Source organism: Protopterus annectens, chromosome 15.part0, assembly GCF_019279795.1.
Source record: "Protopterus annectens isolate FY-2018-M chromosome 15.part0, PAN1.0, whole genome shotgun sequence".
NCBI classification, from domain to species: domain Eukaryota; kingdom Metazoa; phylum Chordata; order Ceratodontiformes; family Protopteridae; genus Protopterus; species Protopterus annectens.
Window position 1 is genome coordinate 481,340,702 of NC_056749.1, and position 17,097 is coordinate 481,357,798.

A 17,097-nucleotide genomic window follows, 5' to 3' on the forward strand; every position below is an offset into this window, starting at 1 on the left:
CTTGTCTACATTCTTCCAGGTGTGCATAAAGTTGTTATTTTATTGATGATAGGGGATACATCACATTTCCTTAAAAGCAGGAGGCAGTTAGCTTATCTAGTCTGCCCTTTAAAGCATCTTGACATTCTATCTCCCCTCACTCCCTACCTGCACCCTTACCCTGTCTTCACCACTCCCATGTCCTCTTAAATGCCTCTGTAGATTTCCTGTCCACCACCCACTCCTGTACTCCATTCTATGGTTCCACAACCCTCTCTGTGAAAGAGTACTTTCAGAATTCTCAAAAGCAGTTAATCCCTGCGGTTTGCTGGCTGTGCTGGCTCCATTCTGCTCTTTCTATTCAGAATGTTCCCTTCATAAATCCCTGACTTATCTTCTGCACTAATATTATATCCCACAATCTGTTCTATTCTCAAGTGAGAAGAGGTCTAAATACTGTAGCCTGTGGTCATATTCTTTCCCTACCATCCAACAGTTATTTCTGATAGCCTTCCTCTGAGTTCCTTTCACTAGTCTGATGTCCTTTTCTTTATATGGTTTCCAGAACTGCATGCTATACTCAAGATGTTGTCTGTGAGAGGTCCTGATATTACCTCCTTGCTTCTACAATATATCCCACTGGAGATACACACCAGCATTCCCTTTGCTACTGCTGATGATCTCTCTCTCTCTCTCTCTTTGTTCCTAATGGTACAGTCCAGATTTGATGAATAGCTCCAATGCTTTTCCCACTCTGCTGACATTTCAAACCAGGGTTGTTGTGGCCTAAGTGCAGGACTCTACGTACATATGGACTGAACATAAACTGTTACCCTTCTGCCTACGTCTTCAGCTTTTCCAAATCCTTTTCTAAAATATTCTGCCATTCTTCAGTGCTGCACCTGTCTATGTGTTGTCAGCAAACAGTGTGATACTGTTCTCTGTTGCTACAGATATCTCTGAGACAAATACACTGTGGAGTACTGGACCCAGGGCAGAACTACTCTGTCAAACTGAACTTGTCACTTCCATAATTTCTGGCACTGTTTAGGTCTCCTACCAATCAACTATGCAACTCTCAAATTCCTCAGTCTTGCTACTGCCCCCAACTCATTCAGTTTTCTTATCAGCCTCCTGTGGGGATAGAGTCAAAGGCCTTACTGAAACCCCAGTTAAACCACATTTATTGGGACACACCTGTCAAGGTCACCTGTAAAGAGTTTTTGGCTGATAGCTTTATCTGGCTGAGAACTCATGCTGGATGGTGTCCTAAAGACTGCTGTCCCCTAGAAATGCTGCTGGCTTTCTCTACTCAATTATCTCCATGACTTTGCCAGTCATTGATGTTAAAGTTAATGGCTGGAACTCCATGTAATTTCACTTTTGTACTGATATATGAGTTTGTTATTTTGTGTCTGGCTTTATGTATCTTGTATACTACACATCTGCATTTCTGACATTATTCCCATGCTAAAAGTAAAAACACAAGCAAGCCAACTGCCAAAGGTAACCCACAAATCAAATATGAAATAGTGAAAAACTAAATGTGAGTCAACCACCACAGTGCACACCAAAAGAAGAAACAGTAAAATAAAATAAAACTTTTATTAAAACAAAATGTTAGCACTTTTGTGGGGTTGCCACTTCATCAGACCATATGAAACAAGAAAGAATATTTGATTTAATGCAGTTACTAGCCAATCATCTTTTTTCCTCCAAGATTTACAGCCACTTGCAGGAGCAGCAATCTGGTATACTTGGCTACCTGCAGCTCCTGCTCTGGCTTTTATGTTTGTAAGACAACTAGACAGGTAAGGGAGCATATACTTAAACATTTGGGCCATATATTCGTAGGAATATATCAACCAATGCATTAGCTAATCATGCTATGTCCCATCCAGGTCATAATGTTTCTAGGTTTAGGGTGTTACAGTTATTTAGACCTAGTGCCAGAGGGGCTAACATTAATACGTACATTGAAATGTGTGAGTTAAAATGGATCATTTCCTTACAAGCCCACAGGTTACCTCGTCTTAACTCTTGGGTTTCACTTCAACCCGGCCTGATTAGGAAATGGTGATTTTGATTGGTTGTTCAGGATTGCTTTGATTGATGTAGACTGACGATTGGCTAGTAATTGCATTAAATCAAATGTTCTTTCTTGTTTTGTATGGTCTAATGAAGCGGCAACCCCATGTAAGTGTTAACCTTTTGTTTTAATAAAAGTTTTATTTTACTGTTTCTACTTTTAGTGTGTACCATCGCGGTTGACTCACATTTTTTTTGCTATTATTCCCATGCTACCCATATAATTCCTTTCTTACCTAAGACTGACATTTAAAATTGCCTTCCATTTACTACTGATGCATTCAAAACATATACATTGTCATTTTTGAAATAAAAAGAATAAATATGGATGACAATTAATCTAAGCGTAGCTGATGTTAACTAAAAATATGTGAGGAGGGGAAAACAGTACAAGTGGAAAGATTGAGTTAAAAAGAAACATAAGCTCATTGCTCAGAAAGCAAGATTAGGGGAGCCATGTTTTGTCTGATTACATTTTTGATTATAATCAGTCAATAATGATACTGATTAGAGTTTCTTATTGTTTAGAAAATGCACGTTGATGAACACCTGTTCCTCAATTAACTTTTTAAGAGTATTTATTTTTTATAGCGAGAAACAGACTAGGTAGTTTTATTCTACTGTCACTGGTCAATAGAGTGGTTGACAGTTCCCAAAATCTAAAGGTGGGGTTCATATACTATACATCAGTTGAAGCCGTATTAGGTACAGAAGCAGACATGTAACTGGAAGGGTGGGAAACAAATCACGGCTCCCACATAGTTTAGTGGTGAGGTCTCCAAAGAAGAAGGGGCTTCACATCAACAAGCTGGATCTACAGCTAGCCTTTCTAGCCTGATAGCCTTGTAGTCAAAAATACTGCCAGGACAATTCCTCTTATGGTGTGATAACCAATCTGTCCTGTAACATGTAAAATATGGAAGGAGACACCCAGTCATATACCCCATGTAGAAAAGTGATGCATGTCTAGTAGTGTTTCATAGATTAGGGTATCAGGGTCTCACATCACTAATGAGGTAACAAGTCAGCATTATTCTATCTGTTTCACCCTCTTCTGGACATGTGGGTTCTGATACTATATGTGATTTGGGTCTTCTGAGATGAGGTTCTTGTAAATATCAACTTTGTGCTCCTTAAAACTGCAGTGTCTTCCCCTCCTGCTCAGTGCAGCAGAGGAAATCAATAGGTAGCACTACATGCATTCCCCAACATGTGACAACAGATTCTAGTACACCTTGACTCCAATTCCAGTGTTTCTACATTTCATCACTTTTGTCAGGAAAAACTTATCAAAACTAATGCTTGTCAACCCCCATGGGCTTAGAAGAGCATAGTTGAAGACATTCATTTTAATCCCATCAAATGATGTTCCTAGTGGTTGGTTTGACAATCGATCGGGGCTTGAATACTGCATACACCAAATCAGTGATTATGAAGATGCCTTTTCAACAGGCCTTAGCATCCAAGTGGAAAATATACTTGATCAGAGTAAAGTGGTACTCTACACTACTCCACTTTCTTAGCTTTCATGCAATCCTGTCCCACCTTGGACATGTGTATGACTTGGACCTTAGTTGTTCAGTGGTCAGGGCACATGTCACACCTATTTCAGCCCATGATAATCTTATGTTTGCAGGATTGTCACCCCGAACTGGATAATCTATCAGTTCCTTAAAGGATTGTTGCATCTCCAGCCTTCTTTAATGAATCTCCAGTTTATGATATATAAACTTTATGTTTAACAGGTTTGCCATCCACTGCTTGTGGCTCTTCAGATTGACTTTGTGAACAAGTTTCTCCTGGTGGCTATCACCATTCCACGTAGGATCTCAGTGCATTGAGCTGTTATGCATAGGAAACTTTACCTGGCCTTTTACAAGAGCCAGTAGTCCCTTAAATATAGCCTATGTTTTCTCCTGCACATGGTTTCTAAATTACCACTGAAGCAACCCATTAATTTCCTGCACCATTAGCTCAAGGTTTTACATGAGGCGTTTTATGAGATTAGGAAAACTGGATAGCTGGTCTTTGGGGATGGACAGGCTTAGAGTTCCCAAACAAACATTTTCCAAGAGCACTGTCAACTGCATCTTTTTTTATCATTAGGCAGCTTCCTACCTACCCTTTGGAAAATTATGTGATCAGATGTTACTCCACTATGACAGTGTCTGCTTCTTGTATGTGCCCCAAAAATGTCTCCACTGTAGACATCTTCATCCCTGCTACAAGAGCTTCACTGTTCTGCTTCACTAAGTATTATTGTCTCAACTGAATGTCCATGAGTTGAACTTCTTTTGGTATGACTGTAACTCAAGACTCACTTTTCTGAGACTTTGTCTTTGGTCTGCCTTCCAGTTTCTTATACAATAGCTGTTTTTTGTTTGAGATTCAGCCTAACCACAGGGCACATCAAGGAGCATCCCCAGTGGTACCTGTAACACATTTATTCTAAACATGTCAGTTGATATGGATCTTTCTTGATGCATCACAAGTACTGTCTCACCATCCCCAGTAAATCTGTCCAGCTTTGACTGGTGGTTTTCCTTGATATACCTGTTTAACTTTTGTCAGCACTGTATGTGTTAGAGCTTTGTTGTCATTTCTTGACTGGCAGGATGTGTGTTCAGTTGTATTTGGAATGACTGATAGACATTGCCTAGGTACACTTAGGCAAGCAATACATGACATCATGGCATTCACTGGCAACAAGTTTATATACTGCCAAGCATGGAGTCACCTGAAATAAATGCTGAATAGAAACTGGTAGCATGGATAAAACCAAATATACAACTTGTTAAGAAGGTTTCCCATGTAGCTCAATTGATGCTTCAACAACATAACCTTTATTTCTTAATACTGGATAGCAAAATGCTAAACAGTCCATTAGACGCATAAATTAGTGAGACAAACTGAATACCTGTGTAATCAGAGTAACCCAAAGATGTTAGGTGACTAGTACATTCTAAATGTGTACATTTCTGGTTTTAAATAAATAAAATGTATATTTCTAATTAAGTAAAACCAAAACCAAGAAAGCCAGAGGTGTAGTTATCTGTTTTTGCTCCCACAGATGTCCTCAGTATCTGGCACCCTGCCCCCCCAAAACAGCTCTTCTTTGAACTTGAAGAGAAAAGAACAGTACCTTCTACTAACCTGTCACAAAATGCTTGTGGTTGCTACATTTGTAGTAAGCAGTTGCTGCAGTTTGTATCACACATGCAGCACTGCAGCGCACAGTTTTGACTGCAAATGCAATAACAGCATTTAGATATTTCTAAATGCCAGTAGGCACAGAAGAGCAAATGTGATCGGCTGATCACACCCCCTAACATTTTGCACCCATGGTGGTTGCCCCCTCCTCCCCATCCTAACTATGCTGCTGCTAAAACCATTCCTAGAATTCGATAAAATGCTCACCGCCTGTGCTAATTAAGTAATGCAGTTTGGCCAGTTTGCATAATGACAAGAAAATGTGAGTCAGAACAGGTATGACTGCAGTGAGAAAGACCTCATTATCAACAAATTACCATATCTCTGAATTGAATACTAGTGATATCTGACCTGAGTACACAAGTATTTTCCCTAGTGGCCCATGCATTGCGTTAGTAAAGGCACCCCCTACTCATATGTACCTGCAAGTCTCACACACACACGCACACACACACACAAACACACACACACACACACACACACACACACACACACACACACACACACACACATGCATACATTCATACAGTCTCATTTATGCCCCTACAGATACATACATATAGGTCCACACACATAAACACACAGACACACATTCCATCTCCATGTCTTCTCTGAAATTACCTGCATCAAAAGTGCTCCCATAAGAGTGGATGGATGACCACTGTGTTTTTACAGAAGTCACTTTCTCCTCCTTGAGTAAAATTTTACTTGGCCAAAATTGTATGGATGAGCAAATCGGGAGCCTTTGGGAGACCATGTGGCTTATTAGCATTAGCCACGCCTCTGTACTGCCACATTAACATGTGACTTCGCCATTGGACTATGTCATTGATGAAGCTCCCATGAGAGTAAATGTCAGTGGCAGAGCATTCACTTAATGGGAAAGTCTTAGTGCAATATAGAAACCTTCCAAACTTGAACTTGTGCTAAACCTTTTGGAACACCAGGGCATGTTTCAGATTACTATTATTTCCTCAAAAAATATGCCATGATGTGTATCTCAGACCCTTGAAAAGTATACTACAGAAATATAATTCTTGATAGTAAGTCTTTAAAGCCAAGTTAAGGACTCCATTCATGAAAACCTCATACTTTTGAAAGTTGTAGTAAATATTAAAAAAACAAATTTCCATTCTGCTCATAAAATAAAAGTTTTTTGTATGGTTGATTTAGGTTTCATGACAATACATGTGCAGTGCATTAACTAATGTTCATCATTGTAAATAAATGCAAAAACAAAGTTACTGTTCATTCTTAAATGAAAAAAATGAAATAATTTATCAGTACATGCTGCATTCTGTAAAAAGTCCTTATAGTTCATGGCAGTAAGTCATGATAGGGTATGCATTTTCTTTTTGACTGGGAAAGTCTGACTGGGTGGAAATCCATTTTCAGAAGAAGATCTCAGAGAAAAATTCCACAAAATACAGAGAGGGAAAGTAACACATGCATACATAGTGTGATGAATCATTCGAGTATACGATGATGAGTAGAGGATTACTGGCCTCAAACAAATGCCCTACACTGACCGCCTCAAACAACTCCAGCTTTACTCCGTAGCATATCACCTACTCCGAGGTGATCTCTGCCTAAAATATAAATCTATGTCAAACCCAGAGCTGTTGGACATGCTACACCTAAAGAAATCCCAGTCCCTCTGAGCTACATGCTCTAGGGACCTAAACCTTGTCACCACAATAAACAGGACATGCTGGAGGGATAAATTCCTGTCTCAGAGACTTCCTATACTCTGGAACAAGCTACCCATCTATGTCAAGCAAAGATGTTCATCGTGCATACAGCTGCAGTCATAACAGATGGGTTATCCTGCCGTCAGGCGGGTCCTCGGTCGGCCGAATTCCAAAGTCTAGGTCCAGCATCGGTTGTCGTCGCTTCTTCCCTGACGTCAGTGCGTCAGGGGTATAAAAGAGGCAACCGACGCCATTTTCTTCAGTCTTTCTTGCCGCGTGGTGCCCGAAGCAGAAGCAGTTCGCAAGTGCCGGTCGGCCAGCTCCTGAGATTTACGAAAGTTTTTCAGCCGAAGTCTTCTTGAAAGCTAAATACCCCGTTGGGGAAACTTTTCTTGCCTCAGACCGATGTCAGACAAAGTTAATAATTGCATTTCTTGTGAGAAGCAAATACCGTATAAGGATTTCCACTCTTTCTGTATACCTCGCTTAGGCCAAGACCACGACGTCTCGGCCTGCCGTTTTTGTGCTAGATTCAATAAGCGCACTATTAAGCGTCGGGCGGAGTTCGCCCTCCACTTTTTTGACAAAAAATGTAATTATATTATGTCGTCGGATACTCCGACTCCAGTTTTGAGCAAAAAACGCAAAGATAAGGACCGACATACGAGGTCCGCACCACCTACTGAAACCACGCTAAGGCCGACTACCGGTTCTCCGGTACTCAGCGAGGTGCCTACGCAGCCCCTGAGTACCGATGACAATGCATTACTGGTGTCTTCAGTACCCGAGGTCACAGGCTCCTTGGCCCCCATTCCTACTACAGATTCCGACGCCACTCCTGGCGGGGAAATTCAGAATTTAGACAGGCCTACCATTTCTCAAGGGGTCTTCAGGCCTTCCTCCTTCTCTATTAAAGCCTTCACTAAATCTAAAGCAGCCATGAAAACCAAAAAACAGGTTCCTCAGACCCCCTCTCAAGGCACCATGCCTAAAAAACAGATGCTTAAAATGGCTGAGGATTTGATTACTCTTATCAGGGGTTCTCATCCCCCCTCAGACAAAAGGCCCAGATTAGAGGAAGACTACCCTTCCTCAGATCAAGCTTCTATTACCTCAGAACTATCTGAGGACCAGGATTATGCCTATTCTCCATTCGAAGACTCTGATGCAGAGGAGTCTATTCCCTCGGTCTCCCCCCTGAGGACTTCTCTTTTGGGGAAACCCTGCATATATTGAGGGAACACTTTCACTGGGAAGGCCAAGATTATTCAGATTCCAAGAAAAGGCTCAGGGAATTTCTTCTGCTCCCCCAGCATAGGCCTCTGGCTATCCCTCCTGTTTTAGATATATTGGATGATGTGTACACAGAAGCCAGCCTTAATCCTGATTCTTTGCCACCAGCTCCTGTTAAACCAGACAGGTATTACTGGGTCCCTGATTCTCACCAGTTCCTATATAAAAGCCATACTGCTGACCCAGAAACAATTTCACAGGGTCCCAAGGGAATTAAGGCCTCTACTGCTAAAAATCCATTACCTTCAGACAGAGATTCCAGAGCTTTAGAAAGGTGGGGGGAAAAAGGTGTACACCTCGGCCACTTTAACCATGAGGGCATTAAACTCTCAGTTCCATATGTTAAAGTATCAACAGTTTTTGATATCTCCGCTGAAGAGCAAGATGACACAACCAGAACAACCAGATTTAAAAGAGTTGCAGGATTTGTTGCATGGTGCAGAGCAAGTGGGTAAACATACCTTGCAGTGTGGTTTTGATGCTTTAGAGGCCTCATGTAGAGCTGCTGTTACGGGGTCTGTTATACGTAGGCATGCTTGGCTCAAAGAGCAAACCTTACCAGATCATGTCAAAGCTAAATTATTAGATGCTCCTCTTCAAAAAGATGTATTGTTTGGTGTTAAAGCTGAGGAGGTGCTAAAGAAAATGGAGGAAAAAGCAAAATCAATGCAAACAGTTAAAGATTTCCTGCAGGTACAGCCTCCACGTTTCAGCAGAAACTGGCCTTCAAAAAATTGGTCCTTTCCAGCCACGGACAGACCTCAAAGGGGCAGATACAGGCGCCCAAGGGGCAGAGGGCAACCTCAAGGATCCTTCAGAGCCAGACAGTGGCAAGCACCAACCCCAAGAGGTGGAGAAGATAGATCACAGTCTTTTAGAAAACAGACACAATGACTTCCCCCTACTCCTGCCAAGCAAAGTTTTAATGGCAGCACCTTTGGGCGGAAAATTGACATTATTCTCAAAAAACTGGCATATTGTAACAAAAGACAAATGGATTCTGGACATTATAGACAGGGGCTACAGGTTCCACTTTCACACCCTTCCAAAAATGAGAGGCATGCCAAACCTGCCACAAAATCAAAGGGCAGAGGCACAAAAACAAGTTTCAGCTCTCATAGACATGAAAGCAATTCAAGAGGTACCTACAAAAGAACAAGGTCAAGGGTTTTATTCCTGACTATTCCTGGTACCGAGGAAAGACAAAGATTGGAGACCTATCTTAGACCTATCCATCCTAAACACATATCTACAGGTGCCAAAATTCAAGATGCTCACATTACAGCAGCTTCTTCCCATGCTGGGCAAGGAGTCTTGGCTGGTAACATTGGACCTCAAGGAGGCATACCTGCATGTCCCTATCAGACAAGATTGCAGAAGATACCTCAGATTTCTTGCAGGTTCAACCCATTACCAATTCTCTGCATTGCCCTTTGGCTTATCTACTGCACCCAGAGTGTTTACAAAATGCCTGGCATCAGTAATTGCCTTCTGCAGACTACAAGGGATACAAATCTACCCATATCTGGACGACTGCCTGATCCAAGTGGACAGCAAGGACATACTACTGCAGCACCTGGCATTTGTAATAAAACTGTTGAACTTCCTGGGATACACAGTCAACAAAAAGAAATCAAAACTAATACCCTCTCAACAAATAATTTTCATGGGTGCCAGCTTGGATACAACCACCCAGATGGCCTACCTCACGCCAGACAAGCAAGGGCAACTGTCTCAATACTTCAGAAAAATAGCAACTTACACCAGGCTAACTGCAAGGAAAATCCTGCAGGCTCTGGGATTCATGGCATCTTGCATCCTTCTAATCCCATGTGCAAAGCTGCATATGAGGAAACGTCAATGGTACCTGAAAAACGTATGGTCTCAACACAGCCACAGCTTGGAAACAATTATCCCACTCATTCCATGCCTCCAAAAGGAATTTTTGTGGTAGACTCAAGCTTGCCAAAGAAACACAGGTCTTCCTTTCTGTATACCTCAAGCAACTCAAATCATCACAACAGATGCCTCAGACTATGCCTGGGGAGCACACATGACAGATCAGTGCATTCAGGGAAAATGGACCCGAAAAGAGAAGCACCTCCACATCAACCAAAAGGAAATGCTAGCCGTGCAAAAGGCTATTATGACCTTCAAAGACCTACTGCACCCAGGCCAGCTATTGATAAGGACAGACAACACCACAGTGATGTGGTACATAAACAAACAGGGGGGAACTCATTCATACCCCCTGTGCAGGCAAGCCATGACCCTATGGAACACAGCACTGGAATTGCAAATTCAACTGCAGGCACAATTCCTGCCAGGGAAGGAAAATACATTGACAGACAACCTAAGCAGGAATATAACAGATCCACACGAATGGAAGTTGCATCCTCAACTTTTGACAAAGATAACTCAGGCATGGGGACAGCCAGACATAGATCTCTTTGCTACCCACAGAAATTGCCAGTTGAAAAAATTTTGTTCATAGACCTATCATCCACAGGCCTGGAAAGTGGACGCACTTTCCTTCAATTAGGCAACATTGACAGTCTATGCCTTCCCGCCTCTTCCTCTGCTGCCCAAAGTTCTATTAAAAGCCAGAGCAGAGAGGCTGAAAATGATTCTCATCGCTCCAGACTGGCCAAGACAACACTGGTATCCACTCCTGAGGAGCCTGACACACTCCCCACCATGGATCCTACCTCTAGTCCCTCTTCTGTTGTCCCAGCACAACTACAAAACCCTTCACAGCCATCTCAAAACTCTAAATCTAGCTGCATGGAGAATTCCTTGATTTCCCAACAGTTTCTCCTCTCCAAGGAGGTGCAGGATGTCATCTTGGAGGCCAGAAGACCTTCTACTAGAAAGGCTTACTCCACCAAATGGAAACGATTTTATGACTGGAATCTCGAAAAGGGACAGAATCCTTGGGTAATAAATATACCTCACATTTTACAGTACCTAGCTGAGATGTTAAACAATGGACTTTCCTTCTCCTCCATCAAGATCCACGCTTCAGCCATTTCTGCACAAATCAACACAGATCCTCCATTAAGAGGGGAAAAGAATTTAAAACCCCCAAGGAAACCACCAGTCCCTGCTTGGGACCTCAACTACGTATTGGAAAAGCTGACCCTTCCTCCCTTCGAGCCAGCTTCTTCAACAGAGTTACAGTACTTGTCATGGAAAACAGCCTTTCTTCTGGCTATCACCTCAGCATGCAGGGTTTTGGAGCTACAGGCCCTCATGGCTGTGCAACCATTCATCATTTTCCATCAGGACAGAGTTTCCTTACGAACCAATCCTACCTTTATGCCAAAGGTAGTATCCAGTGTAGCTTTGAATCAGACTATCCACTTACCTACCTTTTATCCTAATCCACAAAACAAAGGGGAAAGACTACTACATTCCTTGGACATTCACAGACAACTACGTTACTACTTGGACAGAACAAAGCCATTCAGGAAATCTGAGCAACTCTTTGTGTCCTATGCTGTAGGTGCTCAGGGAAAGGCTATTTCCAAACAGACAATTTCAAAATGGATAGCCCACTGCATATGCTTTTGTTACTCATTTCATGGAAAAACTGTGCCTGCATGCATCAGATCCCACTCCACCAGAGCCACAGCTACCTCTGCAGCCTTCCTCAGGGGGGTCCCTACCAAGGACATTTTGGAAGCAGCCACCTGGAGTTCAGTGCACACTTTCTCCAAGCACTATCACCTCCCACTATACTTAAAATCTAGAGCGGGCTTTGCCACAGTAGTCCTGCAGGGCATCCTAGCCCCTCCTAGTTCCACTTAGTGCCTGCCACCCTTACTTAGCTTTGGGATTCTACCCATCTGTTATGACTGCAGCTGTATGCACGATGAACATAGTACAGTTTTGTACCTACCATAAATGTAGATGTTCGAGTGCTTATACAGCTGCAGTCCAGGTTTCCCTCCCTCCAATCCCTCTTAGGACAGGCCTTATGACAAATACTTCTCATATAACCTTTTTGGGGTATTTTTTTATGGTGTATTTGCTTGCAACTACTGTTTTTGATTTATCAACATTGCATCTTTGCATAACATTATGTTTGCCTTCCTTCTGGGGGCACCTGACATCTGGGGCAAGAAAAACTGAAGAAAATGGCGTTGGCTGCCTCTTTTATACCCCTGACGCACTGACATCAGGGAAGAAGCGACGACAACCGACGCCGGATCTAGACTTTGGAATTTGGCCGACTGAGGACCCGCCTGACGGCAGGATAACCCATCTGTTATGACTGCAGCTGTATGAGCACTCAAACATCTACATTTATGGTAGGTACAAAACTGTACTTTCTTCATTAGCACTCTTCAAGAAAAATCTTGATGAGTGGATGCGAAATAGGAAATACACAGCGGGGATCACTTCTGTGTCTCTGCTCGACAGTGGCACAGGAAAATAACTTTCTTGGGTGGCATAAGCCATGGAACCTTGTTGGCTAAGCTCATGTAGGCCCTTGGGCCAATAGCCTAGTACCTACATATGAACCTATAAAAACAATGATCGAGTATACTATAGTGTGAAAACAAAACTATTGATGAGATACATATGATACATGCCTTACAAACAGGACATGGCAAATATCAGATAGCAATTGGACAAGTGTCCCAAAGGGCTCTGTCCATACCTTTACTTGTTTAAATTGCATCTTCAGGACCTATCTTTTTCATCTGAGGTTTTCTACAGGCTATTTGCAGATGACCTGAAATTGGGTAAACTGATCATATGTGTTACAGCTAAGGCATGTCTGGAAAGTAACTTGACTAAATTGACCATTTGGGCACAGGAGAATAATATGCTGATAAATACATCAAAAACTAAACATATGAGAATTGGATTGACGTATATTGAAAAGAGAATATTTAATACAGCACACAGTGATTGAAACTGTAGACTCATTTAAGGACCTGGGTATATGGGTAGATTCAGCTTTGAGTTTTTCTAATCATATCGACCAATTGGTTAATGATAGTTTTAGAACTATAGGTTGTATAAAAAGATTTATAAAATACAGGAAATAAGAAATGATGAAGTCATTGTTTGTTAAATACATTAGACCCAAACATGAGTAGGGAATAAAAGTATGGAAACCTTATAAGAAAACAAGCATGAGTAAACTGGAATGAGTGCAGCAGAAACATAATAGAATATCCATGGATGTGAAAGTTTAAGTTAATATGAAAAACTAAAATATCTGAACTTGTACAATGTTTCATATAGGTATTTAAGAGGAGATCTTATTCAGATATATAGGGCATTTGGAAACAAATACCTCTGGGAGTGTTTTGGGGTTATCAAAAAGTAGTAAAGAATCATCAGCCAATCTATCTCCGAATGGAGAGATGATAAAATCAACAAAAGGAGATAAGTATTGCTGGAATTAAATTCATCCTCAAGTCTTGGAGTGTTCCTTCGTGAGGTGGACCCTGTTTTTCACAAAATCTCACCAAGACAACACTAATATATACAGTGGATATAAAAAGTGTACATGCCCCTGTTAAAATGCCAGGTGTTTGTGATACAAAAAAAATGAGACCACAATAAATCATTTCAAACCTTTTCCCACCTTTAATGTGACGTATAACCTGTACAATTCAATTGAAAAACAAACAAATCTGTTAGGGGAAAAAATATAAAAAAATAAAAAGTGTAAAATAAGCTGGTTGCATAAGTGTGCGCACCCTTAAACTAATACTTTGTCGAAGCACCTTTTGATTTAATTACAGCATTCAGTCTTCTTGGGTACACACCTGCCATCAATTAAAGAGACTCTGATTGACCCCAAATAAAGTTCAGCTGTCTGAGTAGAATTTTCCTGAAAGTTACTCAGTTGCCTGCTACAGCAAAACCCATGGTTCGCAGAGAGCTTACAAAGCATCAAAGGGATCTCATTGTTGAAAGGTATCAGTTAGAAGTAGGGTGCAAAAAAAAATTTGCACAGCATTGGATATACCATGGAACACAGTGAAGACAGTCATCAAAAAGTGGAGAAAATATGGGACAACAGTGATGTTGCAAAGAACTGGACGTTCCTTCAAAATTCATGAAAGGATAAGACAAAAACTGGTCATGGAGGCTCCCAAGAGACCTACAGCAACACTGAAGGAGCAGCAGGAACATCTGGTAAGTACTGGTTGTGTACTACATGTGACAACAATCTCCCGTATTCTCCATATATTTGGCCTATGGGGTAGGGTTTCAAGACGGAAGCCTTTTCTTACACAGAAAAACATCCAAGCCTGGGTAAAATTTGCAAAATAATACATCAAGTCTCCCAAAAGCATGTGGGAAAAAGGTTTATGGTCTGAAGAGACCAAGGTTGAACATTTTGGCCACAATTCCAAAAGGTAAGTTTGGTGCAAAAACAATACTTCATATCACCAAAAGAACACCATCCCCATAGTGAAGCATGGTGGTGGCAGTATCATGCTTTGGGGTTGCTTTTCTTCAGCTGGAACTGGGGCTTTAGTCAAGGTGGAGGGAATTATGAACAGTTCCAAATACCAGTCACTTTTGGCCCAAAACCTTCAGGTGTCTGCTAGAAAGCTGAAAATGAAGAGGAATTTCACCTTTCAACATGGCAATGACCCCAAGCATACAGTCATATCAACAAAAGAATGGCTTCACCAGAAGAAAGTTTAAGTTTTGGAATGGCCCAGTCAGAGCCCAGACCTAAATCCAATAGAAAAATTGTGGGGTGGTCCAAAGAGGGCTGTGAACAAGAAATTCCCTCACAATCTGACAGATTTGGCGCGCTTTTGAATGGAAGAGTGGGCAAGTCAACATGTGCCATGTTGATTGACTCCTACCCAAGAAGACTGAATGCTGTAAGTAATCAAAATGTGCTTCAACAAAGTATTACTTTAAGGGTGTGCACACTTATGCAACCAGTTTATTGTATTTTTTTTTATATATTTTTCCCCTAACAGTACAGGTTATAGGTCACATTAAAGGTGGGAAAAGTTTTGAAATGATTTATTGTGGTCTCATTTTTTATATCACAAAAACCTGGCATTTTAACAGAGATGTGTACATTTTTTAGATACACTGTAGACTGTATTTTATGCAGCATACATCATGGACAGAAGTAGGTTAAAAATAAAAATGATAGCTGGGTGCACAAGACCCAGGATAAAAAAACTGACCAATCCTGGTAGGCAAACTGGTGCCATGACTGGAAAAAAAATGACAGTATAGAATCCTCAAGACATGGACACATTCCAACAAGTGGGATAGGCCAGGCCCAGGGGGGGGGGGGATGCCCCCCTTTTATATAAGGAAGTAGTAGTCCACAAAAATCACAAAAACTGATAGGCCAAAAAAAGAGCCATAAAGATGACAGAGTGAACTATTGAGGATAAGAAAGAAATTATCTATTGTTACTATTATGCAAGAAGCCTAAAATTTCCAGACAAAAGATATACAAAAAGATTAAGAGAGAAATTAGAGGAAAGAAAAATACTTCCACAAGAAAAACTGTCAAACACTTCAAATAAGAATTGGTATTCATTAATGCAACAGATACAAGAAAAACACTATATAGACCAAGAAACCTTGTGCTGCTTGGAAAAAAGAAGTGACTAAGGAAGTGAGAAAATTTAAACAACAAAATATGGAGATGTTTGAAGGGTATAAAAATAAATATGAACATGGTAAAGAAAGAGAGATCTGATATGGTGCAACACTTATGCAAAGGAAAAAGCCAAACTAATCAACACAAAAAAGGCATCCCCAAAGATATTGGGAGAGAAATATAGGCAAAGGCATCCAGATATGGAATATTTCACAATAAAAAAAAATATGATTACAAAGAGAATGTAGAACAGAAGATTATCCAAGTGGAAGTTAAACAAATAGAAGCTGAAGTTATGGAATATTTACAAAGTGAAGGATACATGGTAGAAAGTCTAACACAGGTCATATCACAGTATGATGGAAGAACTAGTCCCAAAAATAAGAAGAAACAAGAGGAACAGGAGACAGCTAAAGAAGAAATATGGACATGGGAAGGAAAAAGAGATTTATTATGGTGCATTATTTATGCAAAGGAGAAAGCAAAATTAATCAATGCAAAAAGAGCAGCACCAAAGATATTTGAAGAGAAATACAGGCAAAGATATCTGGATATGGAAAATCTCACAATAAAAAATAAGAAACAAAGAGGAAAATTAGAAAAGATGATTAGCAATGGAGAAGATAAAGATATAGAAATTGAGATTATGGATTACCTACAAAGTGAAGGATTTAATGTCGAAAATTTAACTTAGATAGAGCAGTGGACACCCAAATTAAGGAGAAACCAGTGGAGCAGGAATCATCTAATCAGTTGACATATGAATATAATTTGGAGCCTTTCATAGGTTCAGTTGGAGCTATACAGCAAGGGAAATAATAGGGAACTGTGGCAACTCGGTTTTCCCATATGAAGAAGCAAGGGATGACACAGAGGGAAACTAAAGAGAAGATGGCACAGGAAGAAGTTCTGGAACTTTCTGTAGAATGCCCACAGGAAATTGGGAACAAAGAATGTGCCCTCAGTTTAGAAGAAAATGATCTAAGAGAAGAGTTGCTTGATTTAATACAGATGGATAGACATATTAAGATCAATGAAAGAAATGGACTGCAGAATGTCAATAAAACCCAAAAAGTTAGAAGTTTGATAAAACAAATGAACACAGTAATTAGGACTGTCCATAGAGATTCATGCTACATAACAGAAGTAAATAAGATACATTACTGTGCAGCCAAATTAATAACAGATAAAGTTTTACCACAAGAACATAGGGTAGTAAGGGAC

General features: G+C 40.8%; 1 protein-coding gene across 2 annotated transcripts in view; it reads left to right on the forward strand.

Moving 5' to 3' along the window:
- Positions 1 to 17,097, forward strand: part of LOC122789773 (synaptotagmin-like protein 2) — a 1,041,792-nt gene that overhangs the window by 842,347 nt on the left and 182,348 nt on the right. The gene's annotated exons all lie outside the window — the stretch shown is intronic.